The following is a 21,437-nucleotide window of genomic DNA, read 5'->3' on the forward strand; positions in this document are numbered from 1 at the left end:
GTCTAAGACTCTCCACCCATCCTCGGTGGGAGGTGTTCTCTGGTATATATGACTAACACATTTGAATAAGTATAAAACAGTATATTTGTTTACTCAGCTATCCCATAAATGCAAGTCAAAGATAAGTAAGTGAAACTTTTACAGAATTGATGAATGGAAAGATATCTGTTCACATAAAATCAATTGGTATTTTAGAAGTCCTGCAGCATTATATCATAAAATAAAATAGAGGAAGGTAAATATATATATATATATCTTTGTACTGTGTTAGTTAATTTAAAACAAAAATTGTAAACGACTTACCCCTACTGATGTCAAAATGTATCAAATCCATTTGTAAAAAGGAATTAGGAAAAATGTATAATGCATCCAATGTAGATATGGGAAATGGATGTGTTCACTGCTACGTCTTTGTTATAACAAAGGATGAGGGGTTTTTTCTTCTTCCTCTCTCGCTTTTAAGATATAAGGATGGAATGTGTCTTGATGGAATGTGTCTTTCCCCAATAGTGACGTAAGTTTGGTTTAACCCTTAGAGTTCAGGATTTCACATTTTTAGTTACTGTTTATACCTGAATAGGGTAAATTAGATTTCATGAAATATGCAAATTAGTTTGTGTTTTGTTTTTTAATGGCTATTTATTCGAACAATATATTTTTATTTTGTGACTCTATCACCTTTTCTGTTTTTATGATTATTTCTAAACAATTTATATATTTTTGCAGGTTAGTCGTCCAGTCACAGCTGTCATTTAATCATGTCTCAGTTATTTCTACTATCAAAGGGTTTTCTTTTCTTTATGGATACAGTGTTGTTTATCGTAAGGTTTTAAAATTCCCCAGCAACGTATATTGTTGTAAGATATACGTTATTTTCAGTGTTTGTTCATTTTAGGTTTTAGTATGTGGCTAATTTATTACCTGCTGTTTTATCTTTTCTTTTAGGGAATACCAGTATAAAAACTCTGAATTTTGCCATATTGGTAAATAAACAATTAAACAAGGGGGGAATAAGGTATTAATTATATTCTCCAGTTTCTTCGAGGGCACAGTAGGCATATTATTTAGGTTTTGAAGTTGACCTTTTTCCCATAGGTTATGTTTACTAGATTACTATGAGGTATATCTGTTAACTGAAATAGGAAAGTCTTGTCTTATATGTTTATTTGTTTGTTTATTTATTTAGTATTTTTAGTCATGTGATGTATAGATGACCACTAACTGTATTATGGTCAGAGTTAAAGTTATAAGAATGATCTAATGTATATTTTTTAGTTTTTGTTTTTATAGATGAAACCAGATGGTGGTTGATTCTGCACTGGATATGCTGCTGTTTACACCACATGAGGTAGTCTAAATTCGACCACTCCCTCCAATCCTGTTGATACAGGAGACAGTGATGCATTAATGCCTCTCTTGATGGGTAGAACAGGAGTGGGTAAGAGTCTTTAGAGGTGTATGTAGGTTGTAGATTTTTTCCTGTTGTCAAATGAATTAGGTATGCCGAAAAGAAAGTCTAGATCTGAGCTGATGGATTCGGATGGAGATCCTCGCACAGGTGCAGCTGACCAAGAAGCAGTGAACGGGCCTAGAGTTGAGGAGTCCTTTGCCATGAATAAAGACCATGCCTCGGTGACATCTGTCACGTCAGTGACTTCTGTCACTCCTTGTGTTCTTAAACCCCTACAGGAACAAGCAAATCAACAAGGAATGGAGTGTGACATGCAGGGAGCCGGCTGACTGAGGAAGGTCTGTGGATAAAGGGTGGTAAGCTTTCTCTGCCATGAGAGCTCTTCTTAATGATGGCCCAGGTAACATCTGTGAAAGACAATTGTCAGTGTGTGCTTTGGTGACGCCAGGGTTCAGTACCCAGGTGGGCAGATTCACCCAGTCTTGTAAGACAAGTGCCTAGAAAGAAGTGAGAAAAAACTGTAAAGAATCCGCAGAAACACCCTGCACCTACTCTACCCATTCTTATAGACTGCAAACTGATTATAGATGTATATCATGAGCACGTTGTATGCAAGTCTGTGCGTGTTGTGTAAATTTCTCTCCAGGTTTGGTCAGAAGCATTCCAGTGCAGAAAACGACATTATTGTTGAGAAGCACATGAAGGTGGTATGTAAAAAAAATGTGTTTACAAAAAGTGTATATTTTATAGAAAAGTGGAAACTAGTAAATCGTGTATAAAATGTATATGTTTTGTTTTCCTTTCGTAATAAACAGGTCTGTATGTAAGATGTTTTTGGTTTAGCACAGACATGTATATTTTTATATAATTGACTGAATAGTGTGATAATCAGGTGTATTTTCCAATTCCAGATCTTAAATCAGAGCTATTAGCATATGGTCTCCAGTCAGGAGACTGATTGATCCTAAAGGACAAGCGAGAAAGAGCCATGAGTCAACATTAGAGGAGTTGATCCAACCAGAGAAACATCTATGGATCCACACCTCGCATTGTACAAGGGTTAATCAACCAGAGCTGCACTGAGCGTTCTGCTCATACTTATCCTTTTCAGAAAACCCTGTACAGTCTTAGATCAGCATTGCCAGAACAGTTAGAAGAGAGGACTTAGAGAACCTTGAGACATGGGAAAGTCCAACTACAAAGGGTGAGGACTCGCCTAGGAGTCCTTGGTCTCAAACCGGTGAAAAAAACCACTTCCCCTTTCCGCCCATGTTTCAACGTTTAGTTAAGCAGGTTTTTCAACAGATCGTTCTACCTCTCTTTCTAAGGGAACACAGTACCCTTAGAATTTAGAAATGGCAGAAGTAAGTCTTTAGGGGGGACTGTTGAGGACAAGAATTGAGTATACAAAAATACTTAATTCAGCCATTTCATAGACTCAGTTATATAATTCAGTAGATGTGAACTAACACACATATTTGTGAATGCTTTTGTTTCTTACTAACATGTATATATGTATATTGCATATTCAGTGTATTTTCCTTAGACACAGTATATACCAGCACATGTAATTGTAAAGATGGCTGCAATTTCCTGTTTTGCACCCAAGACAGATGGACAAAGGAAATTCCTGGAGTCTGGACTGACCAATCCAAGGAGGATGTGTAGATCTCTCTACGTCATGAAGCCCTGCCCTGCGATACTTGATTGGACAAAAAGTTTGTTTACACCCCCTTACTGCTCGGTCTAGAGTTTCTTTCAAACAATAAAAAGTGCACTTGGTCAAGAGCCAGTCATGGAGATAGATGTAACTGACTTGCTGTCCAGTTATTTAGTCTCGAAGTGCACTCATGACAATTTATGATTTGAAACAGCAGCCAGATCCCGAGAGATCCTTTGAGTCTCATCATCATCGTCATTTTAACCTTGACACTACAATGCGGCCTAGCGGGGCTGTGCAACCACCTCCTGCCCCATCAAGTGTATCTGCGTGCTCTTCATCCTCTGTGACTGTGGGGACAGCAGTCACACATGCTTTTTCACACTGAACTTCCACCCCGTTACCCCTAAGCAGGAGTGTGATTGGCAGGTCGTTACTTGTTTTGGAAGTGGAAACAGATGGTATTGTTGAGCTGCCAGACATCGAGAGAACCACCATTGGATGCAGGCTACATTATATCCACGCCTGCACCTTCGTCACAGATTGGCTGGACTACCTGCAGTTAATAATTGCATTCCACAAATGGAGAGGAGTGTAGAATGCACATGTGTTGCACCTTGCTTGGCAGCAAAGGAACACTAACTTAGTATTCCAAACAATTTTAGGATGGCAGAAAAAGAGTCAGCTCTTTGGGCAAATTAAATAGTGTGGCAAAAGTGGGCAGGTGGGTACAGTGACCGTGTTCTGTGTGTACCAGGACAGTAAAGGAAGCCTCACTTTCTATCCCTCCTAATGATGAAATGCAGCAAGGAATTCCATGAGTTTACTATAAAAATAGCGTAGCAAAATAAGCAGGAGGGTGTAATGCAGAGGTGCTGGAAATAGCTTGGCACCAGTGGGGCACAAATGGAGTACAACAGCCACTTTTTGGATGCCACTAAGTTTTCTCAGTGTTTGCTATTATAATGGCTTAGTAAAAATGAGTTTGAGGGTGCAATGCAGAGGTGCTGGAAATAGCTTGGCACCAGTGGGACACTAATGAAGTCCAACAGCCACTTTTTGGATGCCACTTACTGGCAGCACTCTTTTCAATTAAAATGGCTTTGCAAAAATGTGCAGGAGGGGAGAATGCAGAGGTGGTGGGACTTGCTTGGCACAAGTGCCACAATAATGGAGGACAGCAGCCATTCTTTGGATGGCACTAACTGGCAGCACTCTTCAATTAAAATAGCTTTGCTAAAAAGGGCAGGAGGGTACAGTGGCAGGGTTGGGGGTCAGTGTAGAGGAAAGGAAGCCTCACTTTCTATCCCTCCTAATGGTGAAATGCAGTAAGGAAGTCCCTGAGCTTAGCTACACAGACGCTGTTATCTGTAGCTGTTAAAAACTGTTTCCACAGACCTGACAGTCACCTATGGCTCTGAGCCGGGTGAAATTAGCCCTGAAAAGGGCTGAATTAAACTTCTATCCCTAATCTGTATAGCGCTGTGTGTAGAGCGTACACAGCAGGATCGGCGGCAGGAGCTGCGTCAGCGGTGACTGTCACCCAGACGCAGAAGGCAGATAATGGCGTCCAGACGGGAACATTGCCGTATTTATAATGCAAGGACATGTGACATGGACAGCCTATGACACATGCCCTTGCTTGTCTGGCAAAAAGTCCACTTAGCTGTGTGTGTGTCTGGGATTGGCTGACATGCTGGCCCGCCCCACTACACGCGCGCTTAGGGAAGGAAGGGAAAAAAAAATTGTGATCGCCATTATCCCAGCAGCAGTGATCTGAACGCGCAGTCCCCGCACACTATACGCTGAAATTTCATAATAGTGTGAGTCATAGAGTGACTTACACTATTACAGTGAAAAGCCAGCTAGTAATTAGCTTGGCTTTTTGCTGATAGGTCGAGTTACATTCGAGAAGGTTTCTAACGAACTTTTAGCAAAAAGCTCGAGTTCTAGTTCGATCTAGAACACCCCCCAAAATCACTCGAACCGCGAACTGGAGAACCACGAACCGCGCTCAACTCTATATATTAGATGTTGGCGTGTCACAATGCAGCCAGGGAAAGAGACAGACACAGACAGGGTAAGAAACAGACATAGACAGGGTAAGAGACAGACACAAAGGCGGGCTTTGCACACTACGACATCGCAGGTGCGATGTCGGTGGGGTCAAATTGAAAATGACGTACTTCCGGCATCGCATGCGACATCGTAGTGTGTAAAGGGTCGATGATACGATTAACGAGCGCAAAAGCGCCTTAATCGTATCATCGGTGCAGCGTCGGCGTAATCCATGATTACGCTGACGCGACAGTCTGATGTTGTTCCTCGTTCCTGCGGCAGCACACATTGCTGTGTGTGAAGCCGCAGGAGCGAGGACATCTCCTACCGGCGTCACTGCGGCTTCCGTAGGATATGCGGAAGGAAGGAGGTGGGCGGGATGTTTACATCCCACTCATCTCCGCCCCTCCACGCCTATTGGCCGCCTGCCGTGTGACGTCGAGGTGACGCCATACGACCCGCCCCCTTAATAAGGAGGCGGGTCGCCGGCCAGAGCGACGGTCGCAGGACAGGTGAGTCCATGTGAAGCTGCCGTAGCGATAATGTTCGCTACGGCAGTTATCACAAGGATATCGCAGCTGCGACGGGGGCGGGGACTATCGCGCTTGGCATCGCAGCATCGGCTTGCGCTGTCGTAGTGTGCAAAGTGCCCCAAAGAGACAGACACAGACAAAGAGACAGACTGACAGGGAAAGAGACAGACACAGACAAAGAGACAGACAGACACAGGGAAACAGACAGACAGGGAAAGAAAGGGAAAGAGACAGATAGGTTACGAGACAGACAAAGACAGGTAAAGAGACAGACAAATAGACAGACACAGGGAAAGAGACAGACAGGGAAAGAGACAGACAGGGAAAGAGAGGGAAAGAGACAGACAGGGAAAGAGACAAACAGGGAAAGTGACAGAGATAGACAGACAGGGAAAGAGATAGATAGACAGGGAAAGAGATTGAGGCAGACAAAGAGATAGAGAGAGAGACAGAGAGATATATACAGAGGGGGAGACAGACAGAGAATGGGAGAGAAACAGAGAGACAGTTACTATCCCGGGCGTTAATACATTCTATTTATACATTCTATCCCGGGAATGTAAATACATTCTATTTTGTTAACAACAGTTATTAACCCGGGTGAAACCGGGTAGTACAGCTAGTATTAAAATACTTTTGCTTGTGCACTATAGTATAGTTGGTTAATAATCATAATCTAATATATAAAGCTGAGTGTGTGTGTGTGTATGTATATATGTCCGGGATTGGCATCTGTACCGTCGCAGTTACAGCCACAAAAATTTGCACACTCACACGTCTGGACCCCAAGAGCGTCATAGGCTATGTTGTGAGGCGAAATTTTAACCCCTCGTGTTCCAATTTCCAATTAATTTTGCCCCTATCTACATAATGGGGAAAAAGTAAAACGAAAAGTGTGTCCGTACCGTCGCATTTACAATCACAAAATTTTCCACAGACACCTCATGTGACCCAGGGAACATCGTAGACTATGTTTTGACTGGAAAATTTAACCCCACACTTTACAGTTACTCTCCAAAAAACATGCCTTCATTAAAGTAAATGGAGCCTGGAACTACAGGTTATTAGTAGGAGCTGTGAGTGGTTGCTATAGGAACAAAAGACATTCATAGTATAAGAAACTTATATGTGAGGTAATAAGATGTCGGTGGGGAGACGGATAGAGAGAGACAGACTGGGAAAGAGACAGAGAGATAGAGACAGACAGGGAAAGAGACAGATAGAGACAAACGGTGAAAGAGACAGACAGAGACAGACTGTGAAAAAGAGAGACAGACCTGGAAAGAGACAGACCTGGAAAGAGACAGACCTGGAAAGAGACAGACAGACATGCAGACAGGGGCACAGACAGACAGGGAAGGACGAGACAGCCAGAGAGACAGGTAAAGATAGATGGGGAAAGACACAGACCTTGATAGAGACAGATGGGGAAAGATACAGAGAAATAGAGACAGACGAAGACAGGCAGACAGGGAAAGAGACAGACAGGAAAAGACACAGACAAAGAGGCGGGGAGACAGACTGGGAAAGAGACAGACCTGGAAAAGAAACAGACCAGGAAAGAGACAGATGGGGAAAGAAACAGAGAGATAGAGACAGACAAAGAAAGAGACAGAGACAGGCAGATGAGGAAAGAGACAGACAGGGAAAGAGACAGACGGAGAACATTACTTGGCCAATTTAGTTAAATCTGTGTGGAATATCTGTGGTGTTGAAATATATGTCGTGAAATGCTTCTATTAGCTTAGTTTTTGCCTTTTAATAATTACATTTCTATCTATTTGTTTTGGTTTTTGTGTGCACAATACATTTTTGTTAATACATTCTATTTTGTCAACAGCAGTTATTAACCCGGGCGAAGCCGGGTAGTATAGCTAGTTTTATATATATATATATATATATATATATATATATATATATATATATATATCTAGAGATAGATATATGTGAGCAAGGATGGTTGACCTTAGGGAGATTGATGGACGTTGATCTCCCTAAGGTCAACCATCCTTGCTCACATAGTCTTTTACTAGGCAATGTCCCACTAGCCAGATTCCTACTCCACACTGATGAGGGGCAAATACCCCGAAACGGCTGTCTGTGGATGGATACCATGTTTGGCATAGGTGGTCTCCTTGACTGGAGACTGCCCTTCCCGTGGTTGTTCCTTCCCGGTGAAAGACCTGGCTAGTTTCCTGCCAGCGTTGAGAAACATGTGATGGTGTCTCCGCAGGCCTTCTTGCTTTAGCGATAGATATAGATATTTCATAAGTCAGTCGTTATTTCAATTAATAATGGTGCGTGTGAATTTTTTTTTTTAATTTTTAATTGTATGGTTGGGCATGTGTGTGTATAATTAATATTAATATTGCACAATTTTGGTTTGTTTTAAATGAATGGGTACATAGTACAATCAGTGTTGGATATGTGGTGTGAGTTATGTATGAGGATGTGGGAGGTGGTGTTCAATTGTGGAGTGTGTTTGATGGACAATTTTTGTACACACTATGGTATTTTTTGCACAATTTTTGTATATATGAAGAATATATACATATATGACGCATATATTTATATATACAGTATATGTGTGTTTACACTGTATGTTATATATATTGCACTATAATTATGTATTTATATAATGGATGTGTTGTGGATGTATTGTGCATGTATTTTTATGATTATGTAAGAAATTTTGCACATATATGGTTGGCTATTAAATATCATGCTATTTATTTGTTGTTATTATTAATATAGTTTTTTACAGCATTGTTTTTATTGACTAATGAAAAATAAAAAGTTATATGGGATAAAATGATGTTAAAATTCTTTTTGTGTATTAATAAGAAGGATGAGAGGTTGGTGTATATTGAAATAAATGAGATCCCCACTGAAAATGGTGTATTTGCATCATTCCTGTACTGAGCGCCGTTGTGTGTGTGCCCACGGTTGTTATGGGGCGTGTACACCCTGTGCCATGTCATCGCTGATGACGCGGCCGACGGTGATGCGTCTCCAGCTTCTGATCAGGTGTGCAATCATGGCGGCGCCCTGTAGTGGTACGGGATAACGTTTTGATTAGTGTAATATTCGGGTCCCTGGGTTAAAAAGGAGCTCACTGCTCCCCTCCACGTCACTCCCTGAAGAAGCGGTTGTGAAACGCGCGTTGGACTGTTCTGCAGGGGAGCAGTGTCATGCTCTGTACACTATGGCATCAGATTTGTTTATGTGATATTACTAATGGAGTGGCTGTACTGATGATGCTATGCATATAATGCTATGATACAATGGAATTGAATGCATCATTTGTGAACTATATGGTAATAATGTAAAAAGTGTTATACTATATTGTTATATTGATTACCACCATCTTTAAATAGTTATAACCCCCATATGTATATTTGAGTATAATTCCATGGTTAATTGGAGTATGACCTGCTCTCCATGCCTAGTGTTTTTACAAGGTTTTTTTTAATATTGTCCTTTGTGATTTTTGTTTTTATTTTTAATCTGTCATCAATAAAGACTCATGAATTGATGAGGTATTTATTGGGATATTGAGTTTGGAAATATCTGGTGTATCCTGATAGTTTTCCGAATAGAATTAAAAAAAATTGTGGCATTTTCTTCTAATTTTTGGGTTAAAATAATGTCTCACCCCCCTGCATATTCTAAGCTGGCAACCTTTAGTGACTTTCATGTGGCACTAAAAGGTGGGCGGGATTATGGGCGGGGAGAGCAGTGCATATGCATTTTGTTAAGTAGCCAGCACTTGTGCTAGCCCCAGAGCTGGTTGGTGCATCCTAGACCATTTTCCGCCGCAGTATGCAGCGCAGGGAGCAGACGGGGCTCAGGGCTGCAACACATTTCAGCTGGATGTTTGCACTCAGTTTGACATCAAGCTGAAGCAAGTGCTGAGGGCCACAGGCCCCTGAAACCCCAGGCCCAGTCACAGTGGCTGCGATCGTGATCGTTCTGCCCCTGGTGGAACTTTTTTGAAGGTAGTCCACTAGCAGCACGCCCTCCTTATCCCAGAACCCAGACGCTATTATCTTAGTGGCTGATTTTTGCATCCTGAACTTCTTTGGACGAGGAGAACCACTGTGCCTCCACTCTTTTGGCTGCTCCTTGTTTTCAGGGTCAAATAAATAAATCCAGGTCTCATCCATAGTTACCAGTTGATCCAGGAGGATCTCATCAGTCCGGAAACACTGACATATGGACCGGGAAGTTTTTACTCGCATGCTTTTATGATCTGTTGTCAAACATTATGAGACCCACTTTGCGCTTCCTCATGTCCAAATGTTCATGGATAATGACACAAACACGTTCCCGGGAAATCCCCATGATGTCTGCTATTGCTTTAGCTGAAATTCGTGGATTCTCCAGTATGAGGTTGTGCACAGCATCAACGGTCTCCGGAACAACAACCACTCTCGCTCGTCCAGGACGTTCCTCATCATTGGTGCTGAAGTGGCCTGTTTTAAATTTGGTAACCCAGTTTTTTACTGTGGAATATGAAGGGCATTGACCCCCCAATGTCTGCGACATATCACCATGAATATCCTTTGCAGACTTTCCTTGCAGAAACAAGACGTTTATAACTCCTCTGCTCTCAGTTGCTGTGAATATCGCATTAGACACCACCACTTTGTTTTCCTGTGTGTATAGAACACTGTTGCCATAAGATTCAAAACACAAAACTTTGAAAACATATAATAGACACATGAGGCTTTCATGTGATGTAACATTCGTTACCATAGAAACAAAAAAAATCACAAAGACAAAGACAAAGCAGCCCCTCGTATTATATACCAGGTTGACTTTTGCAGTATAGCACCACCTTCCATCATTATATGTACGGGGTGTATATCACATGCATATTATGTGAGTGAAAATGAGTAGTGCTGAAAAAAAAATGTGGTTGCAGTTTTGACAATGTTTCTGTGCGGTTTTCTGCCAGGAGATGCATAATTGGTGCTGAAATATCTGCACCAGATTTCTGCATCAAATTTGCATCTCTTGGCAAAAATTGGCACCAAAACGGCGTCAGAACCGTTTTTGTGCATTTTTTTTACCAGATTGGGTGCAGTTAAATAGGGTGAATAAATTTCAGCACCAAATCTCCATCTCTTGGCAAAAAAATGTGGTTTTCTGCCAGGAGATGGAGGTCTGTGAAGTCAGTGACCTCACCTGATGGGAGGTCACTGAGTTCAATGAAGTCACCTGAGGTCAGTTTACCTGCGGTCACAGGTGAGGTACCGTGGGAGCCTCCAGCGGTGACTGCAAATAAACTGAGTGCAGTCACCACTCATTGAAGTAGCTCAGTCAGTCTCTGCCTGAAGCCACAGCCTGTGGACGTGTTCTGTGCCTGCGTTCTGTGACTCCAGTGTGGATGTAGTCGCAATCATTGTGGGACCTCTTGTGGATCACATTGAAACTGGGTGTTTGGGGGGAAAAAGGTGATTTTTTTTTTTTTGTATTTCAATTCAAATAAAGGATTTTTTTTGGTGTTTATTTCTTTTCACTTACAGATTAGTAATGGGAGAGGGGGGGTCTCATAGACGCCTCCCATAACTAATTTAGGGCTTAGTGGCAGCTGTAAACTGTCATTAGCCCCTGATATTACCTCCAGGGCAATCGGGATGAGCCGGGTGAAGTGCCCGGATAGTCGCATCTAATGGATGAGACAATTCTGGTCGCTACATGCTGCAATTTTTCACCTGGGGGGGACAATACCCATGGGCCTCCTCAGCCTGATAATACTAGTACCCAGCTGTCAGCTTTATCATGACTAGGTATCAAAATTGGGGGGGACTGTACGTCATTTTTAAAAAAAAAAAAAAGCTGCGTGGGGTCTCTCATATTTATACATAGCCAAGATAAGCACATGGCTGGGGGCTGCAGCCTGTAGTCAAATACTTTATATGCTCTGGGTATCATAATATGGGGGGACCCTACGCCAATTTTTATCTATTTATTTTTACACCACTATAGAGGCACACACAGCGCATGTGATTCCAAGCAGTGATTCCATCTGTGATTTTCCACAGGATGGAGGGGCGCAGTCTGACTGCAACCAATCACAAACGCGGGTGGGCGGGGGTAACAATGCATATGCATTAGGGTAATGAACAGACCCAGAAGTAGCGGTACAGCCGCGCTGAGACTGGTAAGTATAATGCTCCTGCTCTAATCTCCCTAGCCCTTTTAAAGCTCATGATTCGGGTCCCCACAGACTTATTTGGGGATCAGCGTCTGGCGAGACATCCGGAATTAATTCCGAGACCAAACCAAATTTTTAAATAAAAAATCTGGTTGGACCTACTGGTTCCGGATATCTGCTGGTTCGCCCATTACTAATTAGGTGTATTCACATGGATAGTCACTGCACTAGCTATAGAAGTACAGTGTAACCTTGGATTATGAGCATAATTGGTTCCGGGAGTGCGCTCTTAAACCAAGTTACTCTTATATCAAAGCGAATTTTCCCATAGGAAATAATTGAAATGCAGACAATTCGTTCCACAACCCAAAAATATTTAATGTATTTATACAAACTTATTACAGTAATACAAAATAATGTACTGTATTCATATAAAATTATTACAGTACATTGACACAAAATACTGTACAGTAAAAAACATAAAACACATTAAAATGCACGTTCGCTTACAATAGAATTGTTGGTGTGCAGGAGGTACTTTATAGAGAGAAAAAATTATGTATAAATATGACAACCTTTATTCTAGTATAGTACACAAAAAAAACACACCCCAAGTCCATTCTCTACAAAATAAAGGCAGAACTAAGCCAAATGTGGGGTAGGAATACTGCCCAGGCAATTAGATTACATTACAAGCAATGGGCTGTACTGATTAGCAGAAAGAAAGTACAATACTGTATGCACAAATGCAAAGTCATAGACATGCTATATAGTATATACTGTACAATGGTATACAATATACAGTATACCGTACATATGTACAGAAAGTTACCTCCAGAGCGGGTCAGTGTGGTGAAAGGACAGAACCGGAAGTGTGCACGGTGAGTATTTGCTCTTAAACCAAGTAACAAATCTGTAAAAAGCTTTGCTTGTCTTGCAAAACGGTCTCAAACCAAGTTACTCTTAATCCAAGGTTCCACTGTATTCATCTTGCTTCTCCATCATATTTCACCACACTAGCATCATCAGGGGAATTTTGGGGGACCCTGCAGGGGAAATCATTTTATGCTGCCTGTCTTGCTTTATTAGAGCAGCTTTCAGATGACGGCTCCTGTTCTCTGGGCAGTGAGATCATTATATAGTCAGCGGTAGCTATGTACATGTAGCGCCCCTGAGTTACTCAGGTCACTACAGCGAACTGCATCCTCTCGGGGATTCAGGGCCTACCCCCTGGGACCTGGAACACACCAAAATCCTAGTTACCACTCCACCCCAGGGGGCACTGCCTAGTCACACAAGGGGATGGCCACCTAGAGGGCGCAGCCTGACCAGGGAACTAGACAGCCTGGTGGGAGGGGACAGCAGTCAGTTCAGAGGTAGAAGTGAAAGTAGACAGACGTGCCTGAGAGCTGGGTCATGTAACGGTGACCAGGGGGCACAGGAGAGTGGTCGCCAGGGCAGGTACACACTGGGACCAGAGCACGCACAGGGCACAGGCCCTAGGTCAGGTGACAGTTTCATACCCCCTGGCACATACCTGCACAGTGAGGGGACCTCCACGGACCTCACTGACCCACAAATCCGGGGGCATCAGCAGTACAGCAAGGATCAGGGTTCGGACACATACCTCCCTACAGGGTCCACACTGCCCGCCGTACGGAGGAGACTGGCACCCCAAAGGGACAGTCGGGCCCCAAAAGCTCCACCCTACGGGGACCCAACCACACTTGAGAGTGGCAGGAACAGAGCAACAGAGTCATCAACTGGCACTGGAAATACAGGGACCTGAACCAGCCATCCAAGGGTCCACGAGTGAGTAGAGACTGTTAATTACAATCCCAGTGTGGTCTCCCTTATTACTCCATCACACATCTCCCAGGCTCAGCCCTACCTGCGGAGGGGCCTACCACCACAGCTGCCATTACCACCAGCCCTGGGAGTACCCACTTCAGTAGCGGCGGTTCCACGACATTAACCGCAACCCGCAGGTGGTGTCACACAAATGACTTATCTCCCCTATAAATACTCCCCATTAAAAAGCACCCGGGGCACGGGACCGGGCAACGGCCACTAATGTGACATTCCCCAGTGATACACTGCCCGGGACCGAGTACGCCATTCCCTGGGCGACACATACATGTTACTCGTGGTCTGAGCAGCATATGGCCTCTGGGCTCCTGGAGAGCATCCTCTGATCTGTCCTCACAACTATCTATCCTATAACAACAAGCAATATACCCAAGTATGGGGATACGTAAAAGATAATGCTGTGTTTTTCCAAAAATAAGACCATGTCATACTTTTTTTGCCTCGAAAAAACCTCTAGGGCTTATTTTTTGGTAGGTCTTATTCTTGAGGAAACACAGTTGGGGGTAATTATACCCTCCTCTCCCAAAAAACAGACCCCGACCCCCCCCCTCCTAGGAGAATCATACTTACCATACCCCGGATGTCTGCGTGGCTCCCAGGTCCTCCTGCAATCTTTGTTGGGCGCTCCCAGCAAGTATCCTCTCCTGCCTTTGGCCGACACACTCACATATATCAGATCGCGCGCACACACACACACACACACTAGGTCACACACACAATCACATCAGATCGCACACACACACAATCTAGGTCACACACAATCACATCAGATCACACACACACACACTAGATCACACACAATCACATCAGATCGCACACACACACACTAGATCACAATCACATCAGATCGCACACACACACATACACACACTAGATCACACACAATCACATCAGATCGCGCACACACACTAGGTCACACAGACAATCACATCAGATCGCACACACACACACACACACTCTAGGTCACACATACAATCACATCAGATCGCACACACACACACACACACTCTAGGTCACACACACAATCACATCAGATCGCACACACACACTAGGTCACACAGACAATCACATCAGATCGCACACACACACACACACACACACACTCTAGGTCACACACACAATCACATCAGATCGCACACACACACTCTAGGTCACACACACAATCACATCAGATCACACACACAAGGAAGGGGACAGAGGAGTGCACCACAACAGCATATATATTATATATATATATATATATATATATATATATATATATATATATGGATAGAAGGGTGCTGGAAATGCAATGGAGATTATAGATCAACACCAGAAGAAAAAGACATTGCACATATCCGCACAATCTAATTATACAATACAACACCTTTATTTAGTACACTTATACACAATAAAAACAATTAAAAACGTGAATAAACTACCAAACCTGGCACCCACAGATATTCTGATAGAATCAGCTTGTAAACATGCAGTTTAACTATATACTGCAGAAGTAAAGGAGGCCCGCAACCACCTATTAAACAACTCCGTATATGAAATATAGTACGTATAAAAGGTCACATATATAGACAGTAACAGTACGGGTGTTATAGCTAGTAACAGGTTCTATATAACACAAGGGGCTAATCTGCTGGAGCATAGAAGGGGCTCACATTCAAAGTACATGACAAAAAATAGTACTGCCCCAAGGTATCATGTAAAGACATGTAACCGAATGGAACCTGAGCCAAATAAAGCCTAATCAGACCCATGCAATTGTTTGATATTGTATAGCTCAGTCCCAAATCAAAAAGGTGGCCAATAATCCACCCAGGGTGATTTTTCCCAAGCGGGGTTAAGATAGAAACCTGTAGGGAAGCTGGTAAAGCAGGCAGCCACAGACCATAGCAATTAGAGCGTGGGTGCGCAGGAGTTCCCACGCGTATCGCCGCCGCTGCGGCTTCGTCAGGGAAAGGAGAAGTGAAAGTGCACTAAAACACAAGGATATTTAAAGGTAAGTACAGTCACCTGTGTCATGACGCTGGCGCGGTCCGGACCATGTGTCATTCTGAACGCGAGCGCATGCGCAGTAAGGATGGACGGCAAGTCAGGAGGTTCATAAGTAACAGCAAAAATGCTGTGCCTGCGGGCGCATGCGTGAAACCTGGATAAGTGGAATGAGGCACACTATAGTGCCATTGAGTGGCATGCCTGGTACCAACGCTGCATGTGTGTGTTAATAAACAGCAACAAACAAAAAGAACGCTGCTGATACAATCAGGCCAAGCGCGTTGGGAGTAGGGGGAAAAAAGGAGGGAGAGGTGGGGGAGGAAGGAAAAGGGGGACAAAAGAGTATGGGACAAGGAAGACATGGAATACCCTTGCCAACATTAGTAATTAGGCAGGGTAAACCTGTAATGGCCTAATACTATCAATGGTCCCACACTATCCTTGTCTGGTTGGTCATAGTGTGGAACATGGCCAAATTTAACCAATACCTCACTGAAGACCATCAAGACACATCAAAAATTGATGCATTTTTTTCCCCTAAAAATATAAATGTTTTTAGGAAAAAGGAGCCTGTAGAATTTAATGTTTATAATCCTGCATGCAGTCAATGTCCGGCAGGACACCGTCCCGAGACACACTGCATGCATAATTGCGAGATTCCCACAAGGATCAGCATTGCACAGGGACCCCTGAAAGAGAATATCCAACATCTGTACAGTAATTTAAGAGACATCAAAGTACAGTTCCAGGACTCAGAGCACACACACACACACACACACACACACACACACACTCACCACATCTGGCAATATGGATTTCTTCATGACAGCAGGGAAGATGGGAGGCAGTGGAGTGCGAGGTCCTGCAGTGAAACACATGGAGGACTCGGCGGTGGAATGCATTGATGCGTTCCACTGCAGGTCCTCTCTGCGTTCCACCACAGGTCCTCCTGCTCGGTGTCTGGTGAGTATGCTTGTGGAGTCTTCTGTCTTCTTTCTTCTCTCTTTTGGGGGTGTCTGCTTTCTATAATGAAGTGTCCTGCAATATTCTTTATTTTTTTCCTTGATAATTTGGAAACCTTAAGGTTTTTTTTTTTAAACTTCGTTTTATTAGGTTTCAAAATACAATATGTACGTCCAAAACAATAATAGAGTTGAAGCATTAATATATCAGAATAAACCCAATCAGTCCCCACCATCCCCCCCTTGCTCTCCGCGTGCTAAGATATGTCTATCTAATATATAAAGCTGAATGTTTGTATGTATGTGTGTGTGTATGTATGTGTGTGTGTGTGTATGTATGTATGTATGTATGTATGTATGTATGTATGTATGTATGTATGTCCGGGATTGGCATCTGCACCGTCGCAGCTACAGCCACAAAATCTTGCACACTCACACTTCTGGCCCCCGAGAGCTTCATAGGCTATGTTTTGATGGGAAATTTTAACCCCGCGCTTTACAGTTATTCACCAAAAAACCTGCCTCCAATAAGGCGATTGGAGCTGGGAGCCACAGTGCAGCCAGAACTTCAGAAGAATGCGCAGCCACGCCCTTAAATGGAATGTTGGCGTGTCACAATGTAGCCAGGGAAAGAGACAGACACAGACAGGGAAAGAGACAGACACAAAGAGACAGACACAGACAAAGAGACAGACTGACACAGAAAGAGACAGACAGGAAAAGAGAGGGAAAAGGAGAGACAGGTTAAGAGACAGACACAGACAAAGAGACAGACACAGGGAAACAGACAGACAGGGAAAGAGAGGGAATGAGACAGACAGGGTAAGAGACAGACAAAGAGACAGACACAGGGAAAAAGAGACAGAGGGAAAGAGAGGGAAAGAGACAGACAGGGAAAGAGAGGGAAAAAGACAGACATGGAAAGTGACAGAGATAGATAGACAGAGAGGGAAAGAGATTGAGACAGACAGAGAAAGAGACAGACAGGGAAATAGACAGACAGACAGACAAAGAGATAGAGAGAGAGACAGAGAGATATATACAGAGGGGGACACAGACATTATAATTACATTTATATATATATATATTATATATTATATGTTTTGTGGTTTTTGTGTGCAGAATACATTTTTGTTAATACATTCTATTTTGTTAACAGCAGTTATTAACCTGGGCGAAGCCGGGTAGTACAGATAGAATATATATATAATCTGCGACTACACAGATTCACGACCATAAGTCAGCATTGCACATTTCCATTCATTCTACTTTTTCTATTTTTTTCTAACTCTAAAGCGGGCTTTACACACAGTGACATCGCTAGCAATGTTGCTGATGAAAGCACCCGCCCCCATCGGTTGTGCATCAGGGGCAAATCTCTGCCCATGGCGCACAACATCGCTAACACCCATCACACGGACTTAACTGCCTAGCAACGTCGCTGTGGCCGGCAAACCGCCTCATTTCTAAGGGGGAGGTTCATTCAGCGCCACAGCAGCGTCACTAAGCGGACGCCCAATCGAAGCTGAGAGGCGGAGATGAGCGGGCCGAACATCCCGCCCACCTCCTTCCTTCCTCATTGCTGGCGGCCGCAGGTACGGTGATGTTCCTCGTTCCTGCGGTGTCACACATAGCGATGTGTGCTGCCGCAGGAACGATGAACAACCTGAGTCCTGCAACAGCAATGATAATCGGGATTAGAACGACCGGTCAACGATCAACGATTAGGTGAGAAATTTTGATCGTTTAACGGTCGTTCGTGTGTTTCACACGCAACGACGTCACTAATGAGGCTGGATGTGCGTCACAAATTCCGTGACCCCAACAACATCTCGTTAGCGATGTCGTTGTGTGTAAAGCCCGCTTAAGGCCCCCTTCACACGCACGTGAAAAAAACATACCGGTTTTTCACATACGTATTAAAGGGGTGATTTGCTCCCCGTGTGCCGTGTTTTTGGCCCATGCGTGTTCTCCGTGTGTTATACGTAATAACACACGAAGAACGGAAAGCCCCGCCTTACCTGTTTCTTCCGGAGCTGTCTGTGGTGCTGAATGACAGTGTCCGGCACAGGCCACGCCCCGCTGACGCTGCTTCCGGCCCCCAGTGAAGAAGATGAGTTGTTCAAATTCACTGGGGGTTGGATGCAGGTGACAGCCGCGGCAGACACTGCAAAGCTGGTGGAGGTGAGTATGTGTTTTTTTATTTTTAAAATGACACGTGTGTTTCTCCAGCGCATGTCACGTGGGCCCGCATCCACACTACATCCGTGTGGTACGTGTGCGGGCCGCGTGACACCCGTGCTGCCGGACAAAAACGGACATGCCTCCGTATGGAGCACACGGGCTCACGTCTGCTCCACACGGAGGCACGGGCCAATGGCTGAACACCTGCGTGCACATAAACCCATTGATTTTAATGGGTTTACGTGTGCCCGTGTCTTTGGTACATGAGGGCACAGACTTAGCACATACCAGAGACACGTGCGTGTGAAGGGGGCCTAAGTCTGTGTTAAGAAAAAAAAAATCTATTTGTGGATAAAATTCTGTAATACCCTCGACTGGCATTAGGTGGCGATGTGTCATTAGAGAATCTGCAGTTCATAGGCAGGGAGTTGTCTCCACCTGGTGGCTGATATCATGTATCACAGTCATAAAAACAAAAACATGCATATCCTTGGGGTAAAGAAAAAAAAATCTATTAAAATGGCAATGTACGAGAAATTATATATATTTAGATACATTTCATGGTGGAGTAGAATTAGAAATGTTCACACACAAGTCTATAGAAAGGAAAGGTGGTTCTGCAGTTCTTCATCCTTCATTTTTTATATCTCTTTACTTCATACCTAAAAAAATATAAAAAGGAAAAGTTAAGATGTGCATAACACCAGGAGATCAGAGCCTTATGTCAGGGATACTGGGAATATTTTTTCATCTTTGCACACACTCTAAAAGAAAATCTGAGACTGTATATACAGCAAACCTGGAAACACTAGTATGTTGGGGCTCTGGCCCTTTAAATATTGGATATGAAAACAGTCAGAAGTTTCATTAATTTGTGGGTCACAGTTGGAAATGACATACTGGAGAAGAAATTTGCTCTTTGTCACATTAAACCATGAACATGTCTGTAAGGCCTCTGCCACACTCACGTGAAAAAAACGTACGTGTGACGATGTCCGTTTTTGTAGTCCGTGTTCCGTTTTTGGAGTCTGTTTTTCCTCTCAGTGTAGTGTCCGTGTGCATTACGTGTGTGCGTTTTTCTGGGCGTGTAATTCGTCAGTGTGTGTTCCGTATGCTTTCCGTATCTTGTCCGTTTTTCACATCTTCATCAAATGAAGTTAATGATTATTTTTGGGAATAATGACACATAAGTGGATTTGATTAGAACATTCTTATAATAATCCACAATTAATTAACCTGCTGGGGTTTTTACTTGGATATCCAATGTATTTGGATATATACTACAACCATGCCATTATCCACGGAGGCCTTAGGAATTTTATGTTGGATTTTGTAGGGTACCTTGGCCACCTGCAAGTATTTAATTTTATAACAAACTTGATTTGAGCCACACGGACACGGACCGCACGGATAGCACACGGACATAATCCGTATCACGTACGTGTCAACACGGACCCATAGGATGTAATGGGTCCGTGAGTAACACGGACATGTCAGCGCTTTTTCTAAACGGACACACGTATGCACGGAACGTACACATGCTCCGGGCAAAAATACTGACGTGCGGCTTTTAACATGAAAATAAATGATTCAACGTAAGCACAAGTCTCCGGTACGTGCAAAAAATGGTAAACACGGACCGGAGGCACGGATGTGTGACGGAGGCCTAACAGAGTGTCTCTCCCCCGCCTGTGCTCATGTTGTAATAGTCTGTCTCTCCTTGAGTGTCCTGTATGTACTACTGGTGGGGGATTGTTTGTTCTTCTCAGCATGGGACTTCTCCAATCCACAACTTGGTAAACAGAACAGAGCCAGGAGTCTAAAGTCCATTCATGTATCAAGTGTCCAGGCGGAGTTGGACTCTTCTGCCCACCTAAGGGGCTGATCCCAGGAGGAGAGAACAATGAGACCCATGTTAGTTCAGTTAGTTGGATCTCGGCTGGAGAAGGACTATGATCTATGGCTGAGGCTGGATCCTAGAGCCTGTGTATGGACTGTCACAGATCATTGGCCACGTGGGATTGTGTTTTGTTGTTCATCCTGTTGCACTCAAGGAACTCATATAAGGACCATTGCCATATTTTCCCTGGCGTTGGAATACCGGGAGGTGCCCCTGGATCTTTTGTTTTGGACTCCTTGCAGACTTTAAGGATCTATATTTATGTTTGGTGCTTTATCTTTGTGGTTCCAATAAAGCCCTTTGGATTGTTCCTTGGCCTGGCATCCCTCACTGCTCTGCCGCATACCCAGTCACAGTCTCCTGTTTATTTCTTAGACTTAAGGGGGCTTTACATGCTGCGATATCGTTAATGAATTATCGTCGGGGTCATGGTGTTTGTGACGCACATCCGGCATCATTAACGATATCGCAGCATGTGACAATTACAAGCGACCTTAAATGATCGCAAAAGCGGTCAAAATAGTTTGCCGCGGAGAGGTCGTCCTGAAACTAAAAATCGTTCTCTACTTATTAGCGATCTTGTTCCTGCGGCAGCACACATCGCTGTGTGTGACACCGCAGGAGCGACAAACATCTGCTGGCCTGCCTCCACCGGCAATGCGGAAGGAAGGAGGTGGGCGGGATGTTACGTCCCGCTCATCTCCGCCC

General features: G+C 43.6%; 1 long non-coding RNA gene across 1 annotated transcript in view; it reads right to left on the reverse strand.

The window, feature by feature from the left end:
* Positions 1–19,364: 19,364 nt before the first annotated feature.
* The window catches only part of LOC142255343 (uncharacterized), a 35,347-nt gene continuing 33,274 nt past the window's right edge, over positions 19,365–21,437 (reverse strand). The window contains exon 3 of the long non-coding RNA XR_012727409.1: positions 19,365–19,491. This is a non-coding gene — a long non-coding RNA (uncharacterized LOC142255343). The remainder of the gene's footprint in view (positions 19,492–21,437) is intronic.

Source organism: Anomaloglossus baeobatrachus, chromosome 10 (assembly GCF_048569485.1).
Source record: "Anomaloglossus baeobatrachus isolate aAnoBae1 chromosome 10, aAnoBae1.hap1, whole genome shotgun sequence".
NCBI lineage: Eukaryota > Metazoa > Chordata > Amphibia > Anura > Aromobatidae > Anomaloglossus > Anomaloglossus baeobatrachus.